Source organism: Drosophila albomicans, chromosome 2L (genome assembly GCF_009650485.2).
Source record: "Drosophila albomicans strain 15112-1751.03 chromosome 2L, ASM965048v2, whole genome shotgun sequence".
Lineage (NCBI taxonomy): Eukaryota > Metazoa > Arthropoda > Insecta > Diptera > Drosophilidae > Drosophila > Drosophila albomicans.
The window spans coordinates 28621371-28644128 of NC_047628.2; the positions used below are offsets into that span (position 1 = coordinate 28621371).

The window sequence follows — 22758 nt, forward strand, 5'->3', positions numbered from 1 at the left end:
TGTCAATCTTCCCTGTGTATTATACCAATTAAATCAGCTTTACTTTCATTTAAAGTTTGATAGTTAAATATGTTAAGCAAGTGTAATATTTGGTATATTAGTATGGTATGGTTGCATTTAAAATATACCAAATATGCCGTTTTTCTACCCTAAAAAGTCTAAAAATATTCCCTTCACAACTAATATTTATTCTATTCATTGTTAAGCTCTTTAAAATTGAGACTAAGGTCACTCGGCAAAAAATTTGCGCACATGACATTGATCCGCCCATTATGCCCACTCGTTAGGCGTATTTATTGCAATCGGTGAAGCGCGCAGCTATTTATTTTTGACATTAATATTTAGCAAACAAAATTGCAATGTTTTTGCTATGTATTAAGTATTACATTTTTGAATTTGTCTTTTATTTTTAATTCAATTCTATTTCCATTTTGATTATAAATTTGTTCTCACTAATAATTTATTCTATATTCTGTATTTTATTTCAAACTTGTTTGTAAATTTCTTTAGCTGTAAGTTGCCAATAATTTATTTTATTTTCTATTTCCAATATTCTTATAAATTTCTTCACTAATAATTCATGCTGTATTCAATTCTATTTCCACTTTGATTGCCTCACTCTTTGGTTGACTCAAGTTTAAGCTATTTAGCAACTAGTTGGCAACAAGTGCAGCAGCTAATTTAATACACAAAAGTTGTATAAAAAAGTGAAGCAGAGAAAAACCCACACGCGTCGTCGTCGTCCTACACTTGGCATATTTAACACATTTAATGAAAAATCAACAAAACATCAGCTTTTATGATGCAGATTGCTGCTCTAGAAGCAGCAGCCACAACTGAAAGCAACAGCAGCAACTAGTTGAGCAGCCGCTGGCGCCAAGCAGCTCGTTGGCTTTATTAAGTTGCCTTTGTTGTTGTTGTCTGTTTTTATTAATAAGTCATATTTTTATAAGCACTACGTCGTAGGACTACGTCGTAGGACGATGCCTCAGGAGAGCTGCTGCCGCTCATAATTTATGTTGTCGATGTGTGGCAGCAGCCAAGTTGCAGGCAGAAGGCAGGCAGGATGACAAAAGTTGTAGCTGGGCACAACATTAAGTCATTCACTCGTTCACTCATTTATATTCACTTTGATTCACTGAAACAACTCCGCACTCATTCATAAATAAGCAGCAGCAGCAAAAGCAAAAGCTCATTTTGATTAATTAAATGCAGCAACTGGGCGCTTTTTTTTACAACTGCTGTGAAAAGTGTGCCAGCAGCAGCAGCAGCAGCGGATGATGTAAGTGTTTTGTTGTTGTTGATTTTTAGTTCGCTTTTTATGTTCATTTACGATTTTGTTATTGCTTTATTAGCATTGCACTATGGCAAAACGAGGCGCAAACTACTTCAGCGAAAGTTTGTTGCCTAAGTCTTTTGGCATGCACTTTGCACCTGCCACACACACAAAGTCCTCAACTCTCTGTCAGAGTCGTGCCAAAAAGCAACTCAGACGTGGCTGATGAATCCAACGATTTAAATTCACCAAAAAAACATTGCCCCAAATTCGCAAAAATCAAACAATTTTCGCTAGTAAATCGACGCTGTCATTTGCGAAAAAATTATAGAAGCAACAAAAAAATTGGCATAACAACAAAGTTTAGCTAAGCATTACGTAAGCGTGAGCAGCAAACGTTTTTAGTTTGTAGTTTTCATTTCAATTCAGTTCAGTTCAGTTTTTTCTATGACAAATTGCATGGCGTCAACAAATTAAATAAATACGCGCAACGTTAGAAATTGTTGTTAATCTTTTGATGGCATTTTGCATACACCGAACGAACGAACGAACACTCAACAGCTGTGCAAATGTATAGACTTAGACGAGGGGGCCAAGGCGGAGGGGAACGAACCGTTTTCACGTAGAAAAAAACCTTTTCGATCGAGAGGTGCACACAACGCGACGTGCCGGCTGAGACTGAGTTGAGAGTTGAGAGCGCAGCTCGCTTGATGCGATGCGTTTTAGCCAAGTTAACAGCTGACGGCAACAGTTGCTTCTTCTCCCCTCTCCCCTCTTCGCTCGTCGCTCACTTGCTCTTGCTCTCTCTCTCTAATGCGCTAACAACGAAAAGGAAAACTAGTTTCGTTTAAAATGTCTTGAACAATATTTGAGGCAACTGTTATACGCAGTTTGCACACAAACTGTGCTACAAAAAGATTGAGAGAGAGAAACGCAGAGAGCAACTCTCACAGATTTTGCGCAGCGTAATTTGTTATTCGTTATTGTATTTGTCAAGTCAGCTGATTAATCGAGTTGATATTGAATATAAATTAATTATGCCCTCAAAAGTGGCACAGCGAACAAACACAAAGCTTTGATAGACTCACTCTTCTCTCTCTCACACTCTCTGTGTTGTCGGCTGCATTAAAATGCAATCATCCGCTCATAAATTCGCCTAAAAAATGTATTTGATTTTTGAAGTTTCGTATGCACAGCGCAAACGGATGAATCTAAAAAAAAACAAATCAAGATCAACTCTACAATTCGCAATCATTTTTCAGCGATCTCTTGACACGGGCATACAAATTGTTTTGCATCTGTCTGCACATTAATTCTCCACGCTCAAGTTTAGATGGCGGGGAGTTTTACAAAGTTATGAGCAGTCGAACGAACATTCGTTCATATTACAGTTAGCAGTCGAATGTGGGCCAATTGGGCAATTCGATAACCGATCAAATGACGCGTTCGTATTTGCCTTTTACTTATTGTTATTAGAGCTGTCGAACTAGTTCGAAAGTTGAGAACGCGCATAAATCACACAACGCTGAGAATAATTTTCAAAACGAAGCACAAATTTGGTATTCAGATAAGAATTTACCTGCTGCTTAATCTATGGCATCTTTGCGATACGTTGCGATGCGATGTGTGTTGCATGCTCAAAATTGGAAATTTATATTACGCGATTGATAAATTTGACTGGCCAAAGAGCAGAATTCGCCACGAGGTTTGAGGTTAATATGTTTTAGGGTTTGCTCATTGCAAGTGGCCGCTCACGTTTCGTTTTCGGTTTCGGTTTCTGTGTATTTTATACCCGCTATCCAGAAGGGTAAAAGGGTATTATAAATTTGTGCTGGCAGAAAATAAATGTAACAGGCAGAAGGAGAAGAAGTAATTTTCGACCCTATAAACTCTATGGTATATTGTGAGTGTAGTACTTTATCAATATACTAATTATAACTTTCGGTATATTTTAGTATTTTTGCGATATATAAATTTGGTTCATTTTAAAATTAATACTGCACTGCTTTTCATTGCTTTGTCTGAGAATATAGTATATTTTGAATATAGTATGGTATATTTTAAAGGCAATACTACATTAATATACCAAATAGAACCTTTGGTATATATGTAGTATTTATGTGGTACATTAATTTGATGTAATATTACATCAATATATCAAATTTAGTCTTTGGTATGTTGATTTGGTATATATTTCTGATTTTAACCGCCGATATTCTGGTATATTTTTCAATTTATGGTATATTTTAAATGTAATACTACAATTATATACCAAATATAATCTTTGGTATACTTTTAGTATTTTTGTGGTATATTCATTTGGTATATTTTTCACTCTATGGTATATTTTGCATCTGGTGTTATATCCATATACCGACTATAACCTTTGGTATATTTTTAGTATTTTCGGTATATTAATTTGGTATATTTTTAAATTAATACTGAGTAGCGGGTATTTCACAGTCAAGCAGACTCGACTTTCATGTTTCTTTTTGTGGGGAATAACATATCTTGGTCTGGTCTGAAGATCTTCTCGTCGCGATAGCAGATGGCAGATTGGAAGGCGGAGGTACGCATGTAATTTCGGTGCAGTCGCTTGGCTTAATTTATGCTGTATGTTTTAAGTACTTAGTGGAGAGTCACGTTGCCTCTTGCCTCAGTCTGTGGCTGCCACGTAGCCATCGTAAATGTTAATGCTTGTTGAACTGTTTGTCTACCTGTTTGGGCCAAAAACATTGTTGCAGCTAAGCGATTTGTTTGAACAACTCACTTGACTAAATATTTACGCGCCTTGGCTTGCATAATTGGCCAGGTCGCATTTGCACTCTCATAATATGATTTATGCTTAGGCTTTGTCAGTTTTCCATTTCTGCGCAGTTATATAAGCGCTCGTCTATATGCAAAGGCGCGTGCTGACCTAAAAAAGCAGCTTTCAGCTACGGTAGTTGACGCCAACGCAGCGACAAACGAAGACAGAGACGTAGATAAAACATAGAGAGAGGAGAGAGACAGAAGGAGAGGCAATGCAGCGTAAACAAGTTGACTTGACAGCTAAATGCAGTTAGACATTAGATGGCCAGGTGATGAGCCTGCTTTGCCTCCTTTCCTCCCTCTCTCCTTTGGCAGCTTTGCAAATTGCCTGGACGACCCAAGAGCGACCAAAAACCGCCGGTTGCAGTCGGCTGCAGTTGCAGTACCGTTGCTTGCCACACCAACCTACATAGAAGTTGCAGCTCAAATGCTCAATCTCGCACTCACACACACACACATTTGCACACTCGCATTCGCATTCGCACACGCACATGCTAAGCAGCCAAATGCGGCGCGACGCATGCGTGTGAGGAATGCAGTTGCGATGAGATAATTGAAAACTAGTTAGAACACAGTCTATTGGCTACATAGATACCCTGCAAATGCGGTTCCGTTGTGAAGCCACTCCAATTAGATTAGCGTAATTATGCAAATATAATATTTGTATTAACAGGTTTCAAAAGATAAGTAGACTCTTGATTAGAAATCAGTGTAAACTATTTTTAGGAGAAAGCCGAAGCTACGCTAATTAGCTATTTTTGATGAGGTTCGACTTACTTTGCCACTTTAATTATTTACATATTTCTCAATGCGTTTAGCTTTAGTTTTTGTGGACTTTAGACTGTGCAATTCTTAAATTTACTTCTCTATAATCATAAGTCATTTCATTCATTTATTATTTTCGTTGATCCATTTGATTTTAAACCACTTTTTGGAATAGCTACTTTTAAATAGCACTTCAATAAAATTTCGTGACTTATTGCACATCATAATTTTGTTTATATTTCTTTGCACCCTTTATCTATTTTTCTATGAACTTTAGTCTATGGTACTCTTATTATTATTTCGCTGTAAGATGCCGTTTTGATTAGCTTAAGAAGTGCTTCTAGTTTTCACTTAAATACTTCGCTTACTTGCCAAAAATTCTATTGCCAAAAACATTCCAAGTATTATAACCACACATCTACCCCATAGATTATTTTGCAGCGCAACCAAAGCCAACGCAATGTGCAAAAATTAACCTATGGCTAGTTAATGTGCAATGCGCACTGCTTTTGCTATCTTTTTTTCTTGTTTTTGTGTGCCTCGTTTTTTTGTTGTTGCTGAAATGTGTCAAATGACCAGTCGAGGGTCAAGCGCGGCCAATGCACGTCTCTGACCAGCAATCAGTTAGCCAGTCAGCAGAGAGTTTAGAGACAAGTCTCCGCTTCTCTCTCTCATCTTGTATCTCTCTGTGTTGGCATTTTCCAACAGTTTTCCACGCACGCATCTCTCGAGGCTGCCCTGAAAACCTGTTCGTCTTGTTGTATTTTTCCTGCCACTTTTTCATTGTTGTTTGCGCTCATTTTCGTTACGTACAGCCGCAGAAAGCAAAAGGCATTCGAGGCAGAGACACAGAGAGAGAGAGAGAGAGATCTACGAATCTCTTCTTTGTTGTTGCCATTAGGCAGACACACACATGGAATGCTAGCGGTTATGGAAATTCCTTTGAAGTCGTACACACACAGAGGGAGAGAGGGATAGACAAACGGCCTTTGTTGTTGCCGGAAAACAAGTTGGCCCAAAGGATGCAAGAAAACATAAAGTCAAAGAAGTTCTTATTTACTGATTACTGTTGTTGTTTTCGGTGGTGAAAATTGGCCGTATACTGATTTCAGATTTCAGAACTCGACACTTGCCCATAAAGAAGGCATCATCATCATTTCGATCTTGATCTTTGATCGCCCTCATCATCATCATCATCGTTACTGGATTTATGTTTAGGTAGCATTTCCCAAAACACTTTGAAACATGACTTTGCCTGTTTTTCTTTGCGCCTTTAGCGGAGACGCCCCCGAAAACGGACGAAAGTGTCGTAACGTGAGCTGATAATAAGGTCTAAGCAGGAGTTTAGCTATCAGAGAGTTAAGTGTGGAGAAAAGTGGCGTGACTTCTGATAGAAAATTTTAAATTACGCTGCTAATTAGAATATAAATAACAGACTTTTTCCACCAGCTGAGACTGAGACTGAGCCTGAGCGTGTTTATGAGTTCATGCTTTGGCCATGGTAATTGTTAAGTCGATTTCCTTATTACAAATGACTGCAGTCTGATGATGAGGCAGCCAACTGGCAAATGGACTAAACTGGCATGCCCAAAGGTGATTAGCTCGCCAATCAGTATGTGAAATTGTGTTTTATAGTCGCCTCCAAAGTTTAATGCAAGGCTAATGCAGCTGCTTGTAAAATCTAATGTTTCTTCTCCTTCTACTTCTACTTCTCTTTCAACTTCTAACTTTGTCTGAAATTACTCGCATTTCTTTTTCGCTTCTCCCACTTGAAATTTGATTTACATTTCGCAATACGTGGAGTCATGTTTTCGCTATTGTGACCACTGCTGCGCAGCTGTACAGAAATTAGCGGGACATTTGCGCAATTGCATTCAGAACAGTTAGGCAGACAAAAGACTTAGGCAACGAACTTGCATAAATTTTCAGCTGGCTGCGCATTAAACAGAGACAAACTCGTTGCTGTTGTAAATTAATCAAATGGCCGCACAACGGTAAACGAAATTATGTAATGCAAGCTGCTGCACCCCCTCTTCGACTCCCCTCCCCCCCTCTGCAGTTGTCTTCCCCTTCGGGTCGCCTTGCAACTCAGCGACTCAGCGAAGCGTTTTAAACAGCTAAACACTGAACAAGATTTTAAACACTTTGTTCGACTCCCCCTCACCCGCTCACCCGCTCTCTCCGTACTCGATTTCTAGCTTCTATTGAGGGGCGTTCTGGACACTTTGGGCCAGGGCTATGGCCACAGCTCTTTACTATGCTCATAATGGTAAGCGATATGCATGCGCGAAGCGTGTAAATAATTAGACTCGCTCATAGAGAAAGAGAGAGAAAAGACTGAAGCAAAAGCGCGCAATGATTAAGAAGTTTTTGGTTTTGCTTCTTTTTGTTGTATTCATGTTTCATGTGATACGATTCTCCTCGTGGCTTTTTGTTCTATTGCTTCCTCTTGTTCTTCTAGTGCTATTGTTCTTGCTGCTGCTGCTCGAGTCCGAAAAAGGCATTTTACTGAAGCATAACTTTACTTTTGCGGCGTCAAGTTAATTTTTATGGTTATAACATTCATTTGTTGGTAATTATGACTAGCCAGGAGGAAGCATAGAATGATGGCAGCTGAGTAAAGCGCACTTTGTAATTAGACATTGAGGCAAGCTCTGCTCTGTTCTGTTCTGTTCTGTGTGGCAAGCTTAAGAATTGCGGTTGCCTCTTCTGCTGCTGTTGCTGAGATGGGCCAATGAACTGCTGCCGTCCAACGAACTTGATTTGGTCTACGACTTTTTGTATGCCTCTTTCACTACGAGTGTATGTGTGTGTGAGTGTGTGTGTGTGTGCATGCAAATGTGTCTCAGGCAGCGCCCTGGCGAAAGGTCACCCAATGGCGGCATGACAACAACAGCAACAGCAACGGCGGCAACAGCAACAGCAGCAGCGGCAACAATTACAAAATATGCGTTAAAATGCATGCCGCATGACTCGACACGACCAGCAACAGCAGCAACAACAACAACAACAACAACCACAGCAAGAACAACAGCAACAGCAGCCGCAATAACAGCAGCAACAGCAACAAGCAAAAACTGAAATAATATGGCCACAAATCGTGATAAGCAACGCCGGGCAAAATATAAGAAAAAATAAAAAAAAAGTAAACAACAACAGCAAAGATATTGGCAAACATATCCAGCGACAACAACAACAAACAAATAAGACTTTCAGCCTAGCACGCCGAATGCAAAATACTCTAGAAATTAAAGAAAAGCGTTAAGTTAAAGTTGCAGAACGAAAAAGGAATAATGCATTATTTTGTTGTATTTCTAAAAGATTTTTTTAGTTGTAGGCAGCTGTATAAAATCGAATTTGTTGTAGCATTATTCCCTTACAATATTATTTGCATTGTTAGTAGAAAACGGAGTTCGATCAGCTAAAAGTGCTAAAGATTATTAATCTTTTATGCTTCTAACTTTTTTAAATACCAACTCTTTATTTCTTTTCTAAACAACTTCCCAAGTAGATTCCAAAATATTGATTTTCTTAAAATAATAAAGTTATTTTAAAGTAAAATAGTTAAAGCTAGCTATGTAAAATCAAATTGTTTAAAGCCTGAGTCTCCCAAAGCAATAGTTATATTTTTACTAGCAACGGTGTGTAATAAGCTTAAATTGCTGAAGCTGTTTAAAATTATTTCAGATTCTCATATAAAATTTTTTCTTCCTTTCTGAACTATTTTCCTTACACAAAATTCACTCTCAAGATCATAAAATGAACCAGAATATTGCATTTAATTGAGCAATGAATGTCGAATTCACTCAGATTGATTTTGTAATTCGCAGGCATTCGATGTGTTCGTGAAATATTTGAGAATTCCTCTAGAAGACATAAACGATTGATGCTTTAGTTGATTCCCAGGATTAAGAGCGAATAAGCGAATCAGCGCAGCACATTAGATTTTATAGTCACGATTGTAAGAGAGAGAGGAGAGAGAAAAATCACAGTGATCGTTAAAATTTGCTTAGAATCTCGTGATATGGAACACTTGCAGCTCAACTGGAAGCCACTTGTTCGTACTTTTATGGGCTCAATAATGTGTGCGTTGAATAGATCGCAGGATGAATGAATAGTTAGTTGGAAGTTGAAGGTATAGTAAACACTCTCATAAAGTTGGAATGCCCAAGTGCCCAAGAGTAGACGCAAAGTGCAGCGAACGTGGCGCAAAAAAAAAAAAAAGAAACAGGCTTGGCCAGGGCAACAAACAAATGGCCCAGGACTGAGGCAGCGACAACAACTGCGAGTACAACTGAAGCAAAGCTGGAGAGGAGGATGGAGGAGGCTAAAGAGAAGAGAGGAGAGGAGAAAGGAGACTGGGCCCGGTCAGCATTTTGTGAACCACTCTATTTATCAGATACGGAGGCCGTGGCCCAACTAGTTGGCTCAATTGCTAGTTGGCCAGTGTATCGTATCGTATCGTAACGTGCTCCCCTCCCTCCCTGTGCCCCTGTTCCCCTCTCTAGCTCCCTCTTTGCCTCCTACTCCTTGCATACAATATTATTGAGCGATTTTTAGTGCCGGCTGCGCGGTTCGCTCATATTTTGTTTTGATGGCGCGCTGAAAGTCAACTGAGAGTGTGTACACAACTTTGAATGTGTGTGTATGCGTATGTGTGTGTGTGTGTGTGCGCATGTGTGTTAGTAGTAAAAGTTGTTGCCGTTGTTATGTAGAGTGAACGACCATCAAGGTAAAACCGAACCGAACCAAACCGAACTAAACAATGGCCAAAGCCAAAGTCGTCGTCGTGCTCCGTCTCCAACTTTAGCTCCTTCTCTAGCCAGTGCTCCAGGTGAATGTGCTGCTGTGTCTCAGCCACTGACTGTGGGGTGTAGCCCGCAGAATTGTAACGCGTTTCTTTTCAGCCAAGACTCGAACTCAGTTGGCTCAGGCTGTTGCCCACCTCTCTTTGTTATTGTTTTTGCTTATTTGTTTCTACGTATTAATAACATGTTGGATGCAATCGCAGCCTGGTTAAAAATATGCATACCACGACTAGAGAGAATTATGAAAGGACGAAGAGTGAGGGGGTAAAAGGCGAGGGAGACGCCGCGGCGTGCGTGTAACCGCCCTGGACATTGAGCAGAGCTTGCAACTCGCCACTCAGAACTCGCAACGCGCAACTCGCAACTAATAATAGTAATACAACCGGCAATAATAAGTTTTAATCATCATGATAATGGGCTCTCTGTTTAAATGCGCTGCAAAGACCCCCGACAAAAAAGAAATCTGGGAACAGTTCACAGCTTATTTGCTGCATTTCCCATCAACGAAAATTCTCAACTTCGTCTCTCTTTTTTTCACGCTGTCTGAGCTGCGATTTTGATGTCTCCATAAAAATCTCGCTCGAGTGTGTGTGTGGCATATAAGTTGGCGTATTTTATAAGTTTTTGCTTTTAAGCCGCACTTTTTTGTGGGCGTTACATTTGGAGTGTTGCCCTGCAAGATTCTCTTCTCACTTTGTTGCTAAGCCGAGTCGAGACAGCTGACTCATTTTGCAATTGGAATACATTTCACAAGAAAAGACACGCTGCAGATAAGATTAACCCCATTCAGAGATGACTTGATTCACTTCCTTCCTTCAACATCACTTCAAGATCTATAAATTAGCTTTGTACTTATGAAAAGTGTTAAAGTTCTTTTCCTTCTATCTTTATCTGTGATCTGCTTAATCATAAATTTACTATTATTATGATTGGAATTGGAAGAAGAACACAAACTGGCGAAGAATCTCTCGTTAAGCTGGTAAATTATTTACCAAATAACATTCTATATTTTATTTTATTCCCACTTTACTGAAATAGCCACTTCTTCTCGGTTTTTATTGCTCGTTGAATTGACTTGAAAATCAAATGAGTTTTTTATGCTCCAGCCAGACTCGACTGACTTTGTCACAGGCCGTAAAAGTGTAATAAAAGTTGAATGGGGAGTAGAGAACTAAGAATAGAGCTGAGGGATTAGAAATGGAAATTGAATTTAAGCGAGCCAGATAAATCTCGTTGCAAGCACTTTCATTGGATTGGAAATCTCCCAAAGACTTTTGTTACCCAGTTTAGATACTATGTTTTTCGGAGGTCTGAGCTGTGTGTGAGATCATCAATAACGACACGCACGCATCAATGGAGACTCAAGTCACGTCTCGAGGCAGAACAGAAGGCAAAAAGAGAAGGCAAAGCAAAGTGAACATATGTTAAATAAAAATCCTATTAAAAGCTTACGACAAAAAAACAAAAAAAGCAAAAAGGCGCAAATATATTTTGTTAATGGCAAAACGAATGGCAATCTACCCTCTCTCTTTCTCCCCCTCTCTCACTCTCTGTCTTACCTCTCCCCCGCTTCTGACATGTGCGTGTCTTTGAACTTTCGCATTCAATTTTCATGGGGTAAAACAGAATTCGTGCAATTCATTATAAAGAAGGCCAAAAACCTATTGACAGTAATTGCGTTTAATAACACTGCGCGATTTACCGTTATGCGTTACGAGTAGCCAAAGGGAGCTCTAAGAGCAAATAAGCATTAATCATTAGAGTCAACTTCTTAAAAATTGGCTTCAAAATAATGTGAGAGTCAGGCCTCAGGTCTCCTTCGTCTTCTTATTCTTTTGTGGTTCTTCTAACTTATGCAACACTTAAATTTTATGCTAACCATAAATATTCAGCATCGTCCCGGACGTCAGAGAGGAAGCAGCAGCGTCAGATGCTGTTTTATGCATCGATTAAACTAATTAAATTGTCATAAACTTGAATTTGAAACCTGAACAGTGGCAGGTTTTTGTGTCCCAAGTCTTTGGCTTGGCCTTAGAACTTTGCAACTATGATTTTATTTGTTGTTCTTCAAATTAAGGTCAACGTTAATAGATGGCATTTATTAAAGCGACGTAAATAATACTCTACAATGTTAATGTGGGGTCTACTTGATAGATGAGTTTGTTTATATTACACCAATTAAAGTAGATTCAACTCGGTTTCAAGTTTTTGTCCTAAGTCTTTTGTTTGTAAGTAATCAAATTAAGCTAATGGCTTATAGTTAAGACTATTTGAGACTGTCTCTAACTTCCAGCTAGGTATTTGCTAGTCAGTCATCTAGCTTTTGCTTAACTAGTAGATTCATGTCTTTTGCAAGTTTGTGTCCTCAGTCTTTTGTTTTACTCTAGAGAAATTTGCTTGTAAGTAATCAAATTAAGCTAGTGATTAATATTTATTTTATAGGAATTAATCTAGCTTCAACATTATTACAAGTTTGTGTCCTAAGTCTTTTGTTTTACATCAGAGAATTGTGTTTGTAAGTAATAAAAATTAATAATCACTTATAGTTGTAGTCTTTGAGAGTGTCTCTAACTTCTAGCTAGGTATTTGCTTGTCAGTCATCTAGCTATTGCTTAGTAAACTCAACTCTGTTGCAAGTTTGTGTCCTAAGTCTTTTGTTTTACTCTAGAGAATTTTGCTTGTAAGTAATCAAATTAAGCTACAAATTAATATTTATTTTGCAGGAATTAATCTAGCTTCAACATTATTACAAGTTTGTGTCCTAAGTCTTTTGTTTTACTCTAGAGAATTGTGTTTGTATGTAATCAAATTAAGCTATTGGCTTATAGTTAAGACTGTTCAAGAGTCTCTCTAAATTTTAACGAGGTATCTGCCAGTCAGTCATCCTAGCTATTGTTGAACTAAGATGCGTCAGCTGTTGCGCTCGTTGGCTCTTTGGCTCGCTGGCTGCTTCTAATGCCCAGCGACTGTTTGTTCTGTGACGCAAGTGTCCGCAAAACTGTAGCTCGATATGCGAACTCAAGGCGAGCAACTCAACTTGGTAGCGAACTCAACTTTGGCCAGCGGCCAGGCAATGCACGCCGCGATTTAAATTAATTTAACTTTTTGGCAACTGCGTTTGTTTGTTTTATGCAAATTTCATTATGGGGCCCAAGCAAAAAGCAAACAAATAAAACAAACTCGTTTTAGCTGCTGACATTTAAAAGTTCGCCGAGTTCTATATGAACTGTTTGGCGCCCACTTCAAATCGGAATGGGAATTGAGAGCGAGGAATTGTAACTGCGAGCTGTCGATTGCTGCCAATTGGTAACTGTAAACCGTTAATTGTGGCTTGTGAATTGTGATTGCATCATTGGATAATTTCACAAATTCATGAAATGTCGTGTCTGATCGCAATTCCTTTTTCATTGGAAACGCAGACACGCATTATATATAATATAAGTATATTTTTACAAGCATCGACAAGCTACCAAAAATAGTCAATTGTCCGATTTTGGTTTATTTTGATTATTTATTGACAGTTGCCCGTTATGTGTGGCGTTTCATTTCGTTTCGTTTGGTTTCGTAAATGCCAAATGACGCGAACCCCGCCCAGCTCTCCAGCTCAATCTCGCACTGAATCTCAGCGTCAGCGTCAACACGAACAGCTTTCACTTCTTTTTTGTGTGTATGAAGCCAGCAATTGCATTTGTTGTTGACTTAGTTGTAATGTAGTATGTGGAGTGCTGTTAAATTTGCCACAGTTTGAAATTGTGGCAAGTCAAGTTCGTGTCTTGAGTCTTTCGTTGCGCTCGTGCTCAACAAAAAACAAAAAACAACACAACTGTTGGCCCACCCCATATCCCAATTTCAGTTCCGAGAGAGAGAAACCCCAAGAGAGGGGGCGTATGGTAATAATCATTTTACACGGACTCCGTCTCTGTCTCTCTCTTTTTGTCCCTCTTCTCTCTGCCTGTCTGGCGGCACGAAACTTTGTAGGTAAATTGCGCTTAATGATTATGTTCAACGGGCTTTACATTAATAAATATATTGCTGGACCTGTGGCCAGAGCCTACTGCTCAACTGTGGCACATGGACACCAAAAATAGCCACAGCAAAGGTGCCGGAATTTATGTCTCTCTCTCTTTCTCTCTCTGTCTGTCTGTCTCTCAGTCTCCTTCTCACGCAACGGAGGCAGGATGCGCCGCCTTGAAATGACTTTAATTCAATTAGGAGCTGCTGTAATTTACGATCAACTTGCGCCCATCTCCCTAATAGATTTATTTTTAAGACCCTTCTCTTCCCTTCTCACTTCCGTCAATGGAAAATTACTCAATATTAGGTCGAATCACGCTTTACTTAATCGCACTTGCTTATACTTATATGCGGAATTAATATCTCTCTTTGTTGTTGCTCGCGTTGTTTTGTTTAAACAAAAGTTTGTTATTGTTGTTTACTCGCCCACTCCAAGGTTGTGTCTATTCAGGCGGCAATGCGAAATTTGTTTGCAATTCTCTTGGCTTTTCAATGAAACCCAAGACAAACGCTCAATTAATTTATTTTCTCCCCTGCTCACGCCCGCTCCGTTAAGAAAATAATGAAATGCACAAAAAAATAGCAAAAAATAAACAAACAAAATCGCCAAAAATAAAAAACCATATATATAAATAAATAGTAGAAACTTGTTCGCAATTCCGCATAGATCAATCTGCGGGAGGTGAAGTCATTGTGAATAAGTTGAAAGAGTGCTCGACTAGAAGATTTCCTGTAGAATATGCTAGATTAATAAGCAATCGAATTAAAGCTAAGCAGTTCAATAATCTCGAGGATGAAGTGCTAAAAATTTGATTACTCTAGTCTAACCACTTTTTCGGTTTATAGGGTATACAAAAGCAATTAAAAGTGTGAATGTTTTGTGAAATAAATTTGAGTTCAATGCGTTTTTTTCTCTTTGGCGCCTTGGCTTTAGTAATGAATGCGCATTTCAATTGAGAATAAACAATAGCAAGTATTTAAATATATAATTAAACTTGAAGATTTATTATATATATTTGCTGTTGTGGATTGACGATTTCATTCGCGACCTTTTTGCAGGGTGTATAAAGTACATATGCCCCCGATAATTGCTCATCTGCTAGAGCGTTGAAGAGTAAAGTCGAAAATGCGAAAATAATTGTCCAAACAATTAAAATTATATACATACATAAATTTTGTTTCTTCCTTTTTTCGTTGTGAACCTCCCTCAAGTGTGTTTTTTTTTTCGCAGTGTTTTGTAATATGTTTTTATTCTTTGTGACCTTCGAGGGGCGGTTGAGATTACGGCGTCGCTTCAATGGTCAGCAAAAAGCTGTCTGACTGATTGACAGATTGTCAGACTGACAGCCGATGAGCTGAGAAATGTGCTTAATATACTACTCACATAAAAGTTGTTTCAAATGATCATTAAGATCAGATTTTAATCGCTGACTATGAGTAATTTAATCGCGGTTAGCGCTAAGTGTTGATTTGTCAGAATCAGAAGCAGCATATCATTATTTAATCTCAAGCTAACGCTGATCTAATTCCATTACGCATTTCGTTCCCCTTTGTTGGCTCTTACAAAAAAAACCTCGCTCAAAATATTGAAACACTTTGTAATTTATTTAGAAAAACCACAAGCGATTGAACTGCCAAAACGCAAAGTAATAAATAAATTAATAGTCAATATTTTCGAGTGTCAAAAGCGAGTTGAACTCACGAGCTCAACTTGTTTGCGGTTGGCGTTGAGTTAATTAATTGTGGCTTTGTGCCTAATTTATGCTAATTGGCTGGCAACTCGACTTCAAATTTAACTAATGCTGCTAATTAAATATTGTGATATTTTGGGATAAACTTACCAATAATTTGTTGTTACTCATTTCTCCGCAAAAGAAAAATTCTGTGCTGCGTTTTGTTTGAAGTATTTCAGCTGCTGCTTTTCTTCTTTTTGCTTAAACACTGTATAATTGATTTATTTTTGTTGTTGTTTGCACTTTGTATTATTTATTTGTGTAAATATTTTTGGTGCTCAGTGTAAGCGCATTTTACACACACACACACAAACACACGCGCACAGCTAAAACACAACGCGTTGTTCTGCTTTGTTTTTTGTTGAATATTGTTTTGCAGTTTTCCTGGTTAAACGAAAATGAAGTTGAGTTTGGAATCGAGTTGAGTTAGGAGTTTGTTTCTTATGCAATGGCAACGCCAACGCGGAGCAAAAGAATCAATTGAATGCAATTTGAGTGGCCATAAATAGTCAGGTAAGCAAAGTGGGCGCACATTTATCATCGCTGAAAGTCTCTTCACATTGTGTTGCATTGTCTTGTGTTGTGTTGCATGCCTCAGCAATTGGCTGGCTGGCCATTATTTGTTTTTTTTTGGTGTGTGTTGCTCGAACAGTTTCAACTGTTTCTGCATGTTGCCCCATTGCTACGATTGCATACAAATTGCATACGAGTCGCCACGCGGGGATCATTTGTTGTGTTGGCGTTTAATTTGCCAATTTTTATGAATTATTACGACGAGCAACGCAAAGGGCCGAGGCGACACCACAGACAGACAGACAGACAGAGTCGAAGAGTTTGTTCGATCTTGCTTGAGCGAGAAGACTCTTGATCTGTTTGCCCTGCCACAATTTGCATCTGCAACAGCAGAAACAGCAGCAGCAGCAGCTTCATTAAGCGCTAAATTTAGACAGGCAGCGTCCATAGTGCTCGCTCGAACCTGAAGCTGAAGCTGAACCGGATATGGCTTAATGCAACAGCAACAGCAGCAACAACAGCAACAGCAACATCCAAGACTTGGCCATTGGGCAGGCCTAGACCAAATTCTTGGCTACAGCTTTATTTAAACACAATTATTTGCATGTAGTTGTTGTTGTTGTTGCTGTTGCTGCTTCACTTACACATAAATTTGCATGTGCTACAAATTTGCTGCTGTTGCTTCGACTTCAACTTCAGCTTCTGCTTCGGCAGTTGCCTTGCATTGATGTTGTAATTTAGTTAATTTTGCATATTCCAAGGTGGCAGCAAGCCAGCAACAACAACAACTTTAGCAGCTTCCAGCTCAGCTGCTGCTGATGCCAATTGCGGGGCGGCGGCTCGTGCTCAGTTAATATAAAGTTGTTCGCGTTCGCTTTTGCTTTTGGTTTTGCTTTTGTAGCGTTGGCGTTGCCTTTTGATTGTTACTTCTGATTCTCTTTGTTTTGTTTCTTGTTTCTTGATTTTTGCTTTCGATGCAGTCACAACTTTGTTGCAGTTCCACTTTGATTTTATTGCCTTCAATTTAGCTAATTGCATTTATGCGCTGAGCATCGCGAATGTTTCATGCTAAGCCGACACACATCGCCAATAAATGCTTCACACACTCATAACTAAATGTTTGCTTAATACACTTTGCTCAGTTCACTATTAAATTAAACTATTTGATTTTTTAACAACATAATAAAATTCACATTTTTATTAAGTTATAAATATGGCTTCAGAATAAGAAAATAATTTATTTGTTGTGTGGCAAAAATCATTAAAAATGTTAAGCTCTTGTAATTTAAGAATCTTTGTGTAATTCAATAAAATTTTAAGCTTCTTTTGTAAGTGTTTTGTTTAAATATTTTTAAAGTATTATATAAATTGATATTTAATCATTTTTGATTTTAAAAAATGTTGATTAAGTTTGTCAAAAATTTTATTTAAAATATTTTCTTTTAAAAAAATTTTACGATTTTTTATTTACAAACATTTAATTTAATATTATTCAAGTATAAATTTATATTAAATCGTTGTCGATTTATAAAAATTTTGCTCAAATTTGTAAATATTTTTTTTAAAAAGAGTACAAACATTTTTTATTTAAACTAACGTTTAATTAAATATTGTTTAAGTATTATATAAATAATTATTTAATAATTGTCAATTTAAAAAAATTGTGCTTAAATTTGCCAACAATTTTTTTAAAAATAATTTTCTTTTAAAGAAAAGTTCACATATTTGCATTTAAATTAAATTGTATGTGACATTAGTTTATTCAATTCTTATATTGTTTGTAAAACAACTTTTCTTATTCTTCAAAATTATATTTTTGAAAAAATTGTTAATCGATTTTATTTCTTCTTTTGCAGCTGCGTAATCCAATTCATGTAAGTTTCATAAATTTCAAATTTATTTAAAAAGTCATTAAAAAATCAAAAGTTTTTGCCAAGGTCACAAATATTTTGCTAAAATATCATTTAATTGGTGATTGTTTTTTTATTTTATCTCCCCGACAAGAAAACTCATTTAAAGTATATAAATATTTAATTATAGTCATTAAATTGAGTTGTTATTAATTTTTAATAATTGTAATTTAAATCAATTGTTGAGTTCACACGCACAAACACATTCACAAAGGTTTTGAGCATTCGCGAATTTTCCAAGATGTTTAGATGTTTTTCGTTGATAAGGATCAGCGAAGAGAGATTTTTTTGCAGCGTTGCGCGAGGTGTGTCTCGGTATTAAGCGCGACTCGGAATGTGGCAAGATGCGCAAGCGCTGCCGCAATGAGCCTCCCAGATGGGAGAAGACGACGACGACGACGTAAGCGACACGACAAATGACGTAAGCTGGCTGACGGAGGTCGGTCAACGAACGGACTACGTAAGCCAGTGTTGGAGCGAGACAGCAATAGGCCAAGTTAGTTGCAACTCAGCTACTTACTGAAGAATTTATCGAGCAGAAGACGACGACGAGTAAAAAGCACAGCACTTCACACGGCGAGGTGCGCAACAAGACTGAGCGCGAGCGCCTTCGCAGACTGAGATTATAAAAGACGCAGATGCAGCATTAGACAACGTAAGAGAGAGAAGAAGAAGCAGAGTGTGAGAGAGAGAGAGAGAAGTTGTGGGCTCACCACACTTGAACTTGACCAAATGCACAAATTGCAGAGGCGACTCGAATTGGCAGCAACAAAACACGTGAACGAGAGCGACGAGCCTCTCTCTCTCTCTCGATGTCTCTCTATGCGTTACTCTCTCTCTCTCTCTCTCAACATGTAAACAAACTCGCTGACGTTCCAGTCAAGCAGCCAGCCAGCTAGCAACTGACAGCTGGAACGAGTTTTGCTTTGGTGCGAATCACGTGGCCGGCTTCGGTTTGTTTTGGTTTCGTGCGCCGGGGCGAGCTTTGTTTACAGCTGTGACGTCATCGTTTTGACACTTCCAATTGGCAGAGCAGCGACTGCGACGTCAACTGCGCGCTGTCGTGGTGAGTTTCTCACTTCGTATGCGCTGGCCGAAACGTAAGACTTAAGCAACGAACTTGACTGGCAACAAATAAAATGATATTGAATTTCATTTTAAGGTTTGGACACCGTGCAAATTGTTGTTCTTTTCTTTTGGCTCGCCAAAGCCACAGCCAAAGCCAAAGCACACACATTTGTCTGGCTTTGAAATCGGCTTAAAATCAACGCCTGCGTGGGTGTCCCAAGCGTCGTCTGTTGTGATTCCACAAGAGATGCCGACCCGCGTCAAGCATAAATCCATCCATGCGCTTATTAATGCTCTGTGTCAAATTTTGGCATTCGATTTCATCGACCAATCGAGTGCAATGACATCATGTAAAAGGCGCTAATCATACAGAACTATTTACGTTCGTGTTCTATCATTAATTACAAGCGAAGCAGCGAGTAGGTGAAAGGCACTTGGGTATTTGGGCACACATTGAAATCTTTTTTTTTAGCTTAGAACTTATTCTTAGTGGACTCTTCTAGATAATTATGATAATTATGTGCTATGATAATGCAATTAAAATAATTATAACTAATTAAAATAATACTAGTACTCTTCATATCCTCTGCTTATATTCACAATTCTGGCGAATTCATTGCTTTCGCTTTTTTTCTTCGCTGGCACTTCAATTACTTCCCATGCTACATATTGTTGTATGATTCAGGGTCACTTCTTCATTCATTTCATATTTACACGTCCATTCTGTGGTATGTTGAGTGATGACCTAAGTGCCACATGTTTTCGCTTGACAAAGCAACAAATCATCTGCTCATGTTCTTCTTTTGTGTGTGGACATCTCTTTAAGCCCGCATGTAAATTTAGAAGCAGCAGCTAGAACCGAAATTAAGCATAGGCTTTGTCGTTAGCTAAAGGTAATAAGTAAGAAAACTACAGTCGAGTGTGCTGGACTGTGAGATACCCGCTACCTATTGTGAATAATGCCAAATAGTGCGACATTATTTTTGAAAATATACCAAAAGAATATACCACAAGAATACAGATATACCATCCCTACTTTGTTGTTGAAAATAATCAAAGCAGTTCATTTTAAAATATAGCTTTTGGTATATTTTGTATGTTGATATAGTATTACATTAAAAATATACCAGACAACGCATAAACTAAAATTAATGTTTGATAAATAGAAGAAACATTTGTTGACTTTTAATGAGTTCTTTAAAAATGTCTGTTTCTACTTTTTATCCCTCTGAGCTTTTATTGTTCATAATGAATTAATTCAAATAAAAGCTGGCACTTTCCCTTTATACCATGCACATTTAGCAAGAGATAAATGAAAGTATCATTAACTATAGTTTATATATGAATAATAGTATAAATATTCTTAGATTTATTATTAGATTTCCTTCAAATATTCACCATATAAAATCTTTCTCTTTTTGGTCCCTCTTAAGCATTTATTCTTGACTACAAAGTTGCAACTTCCTGTTGGTTTAACTGTGATCTAGTTCGTGTCCTAAGTCATTTGTTTTCTGCGCTTTGAAGTGGGCGCAGCATTTGATTTAGTGCAGTTTTTTTTCGAGTATCTCAATCAAAGTCGCTAAATGTAAATGCGAAAGAGAATGCAACACAATGAACGCAAGTGCGACTGCGAATGCAACTCTTAATGCAAATGAATATCGTGACGCCGCTGACCCGCTTGCGTAACTGGCAGCCCACTTCCTCACAGCTTTTCTGTTCAAGTTGTTTGTGGCAATTAGTGAATGCAAACAGCAGCAGCAACATAAATACAAGTACCCATAGACCCATACTCGAACTTGCGTTTGTTAGCACATCTAACTAATTGAATTAGCGCCAACTACAATTAAGCAAAGAGGCTTCAGACGCGCCAAGAATCTGTGTTTGTCCAAGATTTTTATGTGCATTTAATTATTGTCAGCTTGGCATTGGCAAACTCTGTTGTCATGAATGTGGGATAAAAATGGAATCAAAATGTTGAATTTATGCATTCATATAACGCGATCTGCGCTTTACAGCCGCCACGTTTTATGAGTGTTGCTTGCTTGAATGCAATGCGTGCGAACAAAGTAACAAATTCCCAAATGGACTCTGGCACTTTTATGGGGGCCAAGCGCACAGAGTCAGTCGTAGTTCGCAGGACACACAGCTCGTGGAGTTAAAGTGGCTACAAGCTGCTAGCTGTGTTGGTTGTTGTTGTTCGCTGGGCGAACTCGGGCTGCCAGGGCGCTGTCAGTTTCAATTTGAATGCTCAACTTAATCCACGCGCGTCACTCTCGAAGAAGAGCTGCCAGCAGCTCTCATTCTCATTCTGATTCTGATTCTGATTCCCATTCCCATTCCCAACTGAAGTGTGAGCTGTTGGGATGGGGTTGCTTGTGAGACGCGTCTAGGCAATTTGCGCGGCGGCGTCGGCGCGTCATCAAAAGCAAAAGTAGCCTCAGTTTTCACAGCCCCTCTGCAAGTCAAGTGTTTTGTCTGTCTGCCTGTCTGCTCGTCAGAGAACCCATATTCAAAATTAATTCCAGACAAAGTTGATATTTTTTAATTACGGGTTTCACTTGCGACGCAACTGCGAATTTACGACTTAGAGATGAACTCGTGACGACGTTGTAAATAATGCGTGCGCTCAATGTAAGTAGCTGATATTTTATTAATTTATTGTTAAAGTTGCAGTAGGTCTTAAACAAAAGATAGCACCTTAAATTGGGAATAATTTGCAAACTTTTTCTTAATAATTTTATCATAGAAAATAGTTGAATGTAGACAGTAAAGTTATAGCAAATATTTCATAATTTCCTTATGAACTTATCTGCTGATATTTTATTAATTTATTGTTAAAGTTGCAGTAGTTCTTAAATAAAAGATAGCACCTAAAATTGGGAATAATTGCAAGCTTTTCCCTGATAAAATTAGCGTAGAAAATAGTTTAACGTGGACAGTAAAGTAATAGCAAATATTTCATAATTTCCTTATGAACTTATCTGCCATCTCTAGCTTATGAGCTATCTCTCTCTCTCTCTCTGGGGGCTGTCCCGCTTTTGGCTTAAGTCGACCCCGTTGGCTTAATTGAATTCCAGGCAAGTCGAAGTCGAAGTCCCCTCAGAAGTCATGCATGAGACTCGTGTGGTCCTTGCTGGCAAATTGATTTGTTTACAATGTCGTGGATAACGTGTTGGTTTTTACAGTTAAAATTGAAAAATGAAATTGTTGCATGCTCGTTGTAAATTAAATCCGATCCGATGCGATCCGAATGCTGAAGGTCCCCTATCCATGTGTAAGCCATAAGGGATATCATCCACTCAAGTAGCAGCAACTTAAGTAGTTTTAATGAGGGGTCTACAGACTCCAGTCTGCAGTCGCCTGTCTTGATGGGATCTGTTTGGGTCCTCAATGCAGGTACAGTTGAGCCGCGTCAGGTGTCGTTCGTTTCGTTCGTTGTCTAGGCAACTAAAAGAAATAAGAACTCAGGGAGTTGTCGCGCTGCCAACAGTAGCTTTGATATGCAATGATTGATTGCACCCGCCGTATAAGTTGCAACAAGCAATTAAGAGTCGAATCGAAAAGCCACACTTGACACACTTTTGCGGTTGAGGATTCGGAAATGGCAGCTATGAATTGGCGGCCTGGTTAATTGACAGCCAGCAGAAAGAGTTGCAGCCAACACTTTTCACATGACTGCAAGAATGCACGACCGAATATTAGAGGCAAATGATGGCCAGTGATTTGAAGAACCTGTTGGCGCTTCGATCCTGCCGTGCAGCCAGCAACAGAACCTGATCGCACTGATCATGGGTTATTTGCAAGCCAGCCAGAGAGAAGCAGAAACAGAAGAAGGCTGGCCAAAGCTATGGCTAACCCAT

General features: G+C 38.5%; 1 non-coding gene across 2 annotated transcripts in view; it reads left to right on the forward strand.

Annotated features, from left to right (window-relative positions):
• The window catches only part of LOC117565812 (uncharacterized), a 97936-nt gene that overhangs the window by 30517 nt on the left and 44661 nt on the right, over nucleotides 1-22758 (forward strand). For both annotated transcript variants that reach the window (XR_007954594.1, XR_007954593.1), the window contains exon 2: nucleotides 17777-17794. This is a non-coding gene — a transcript (uncharacterized LOC117565812). The remainder of the gene's footprint in view (nucleotides 1-17776; nucleotides 17795-22758) is intronic.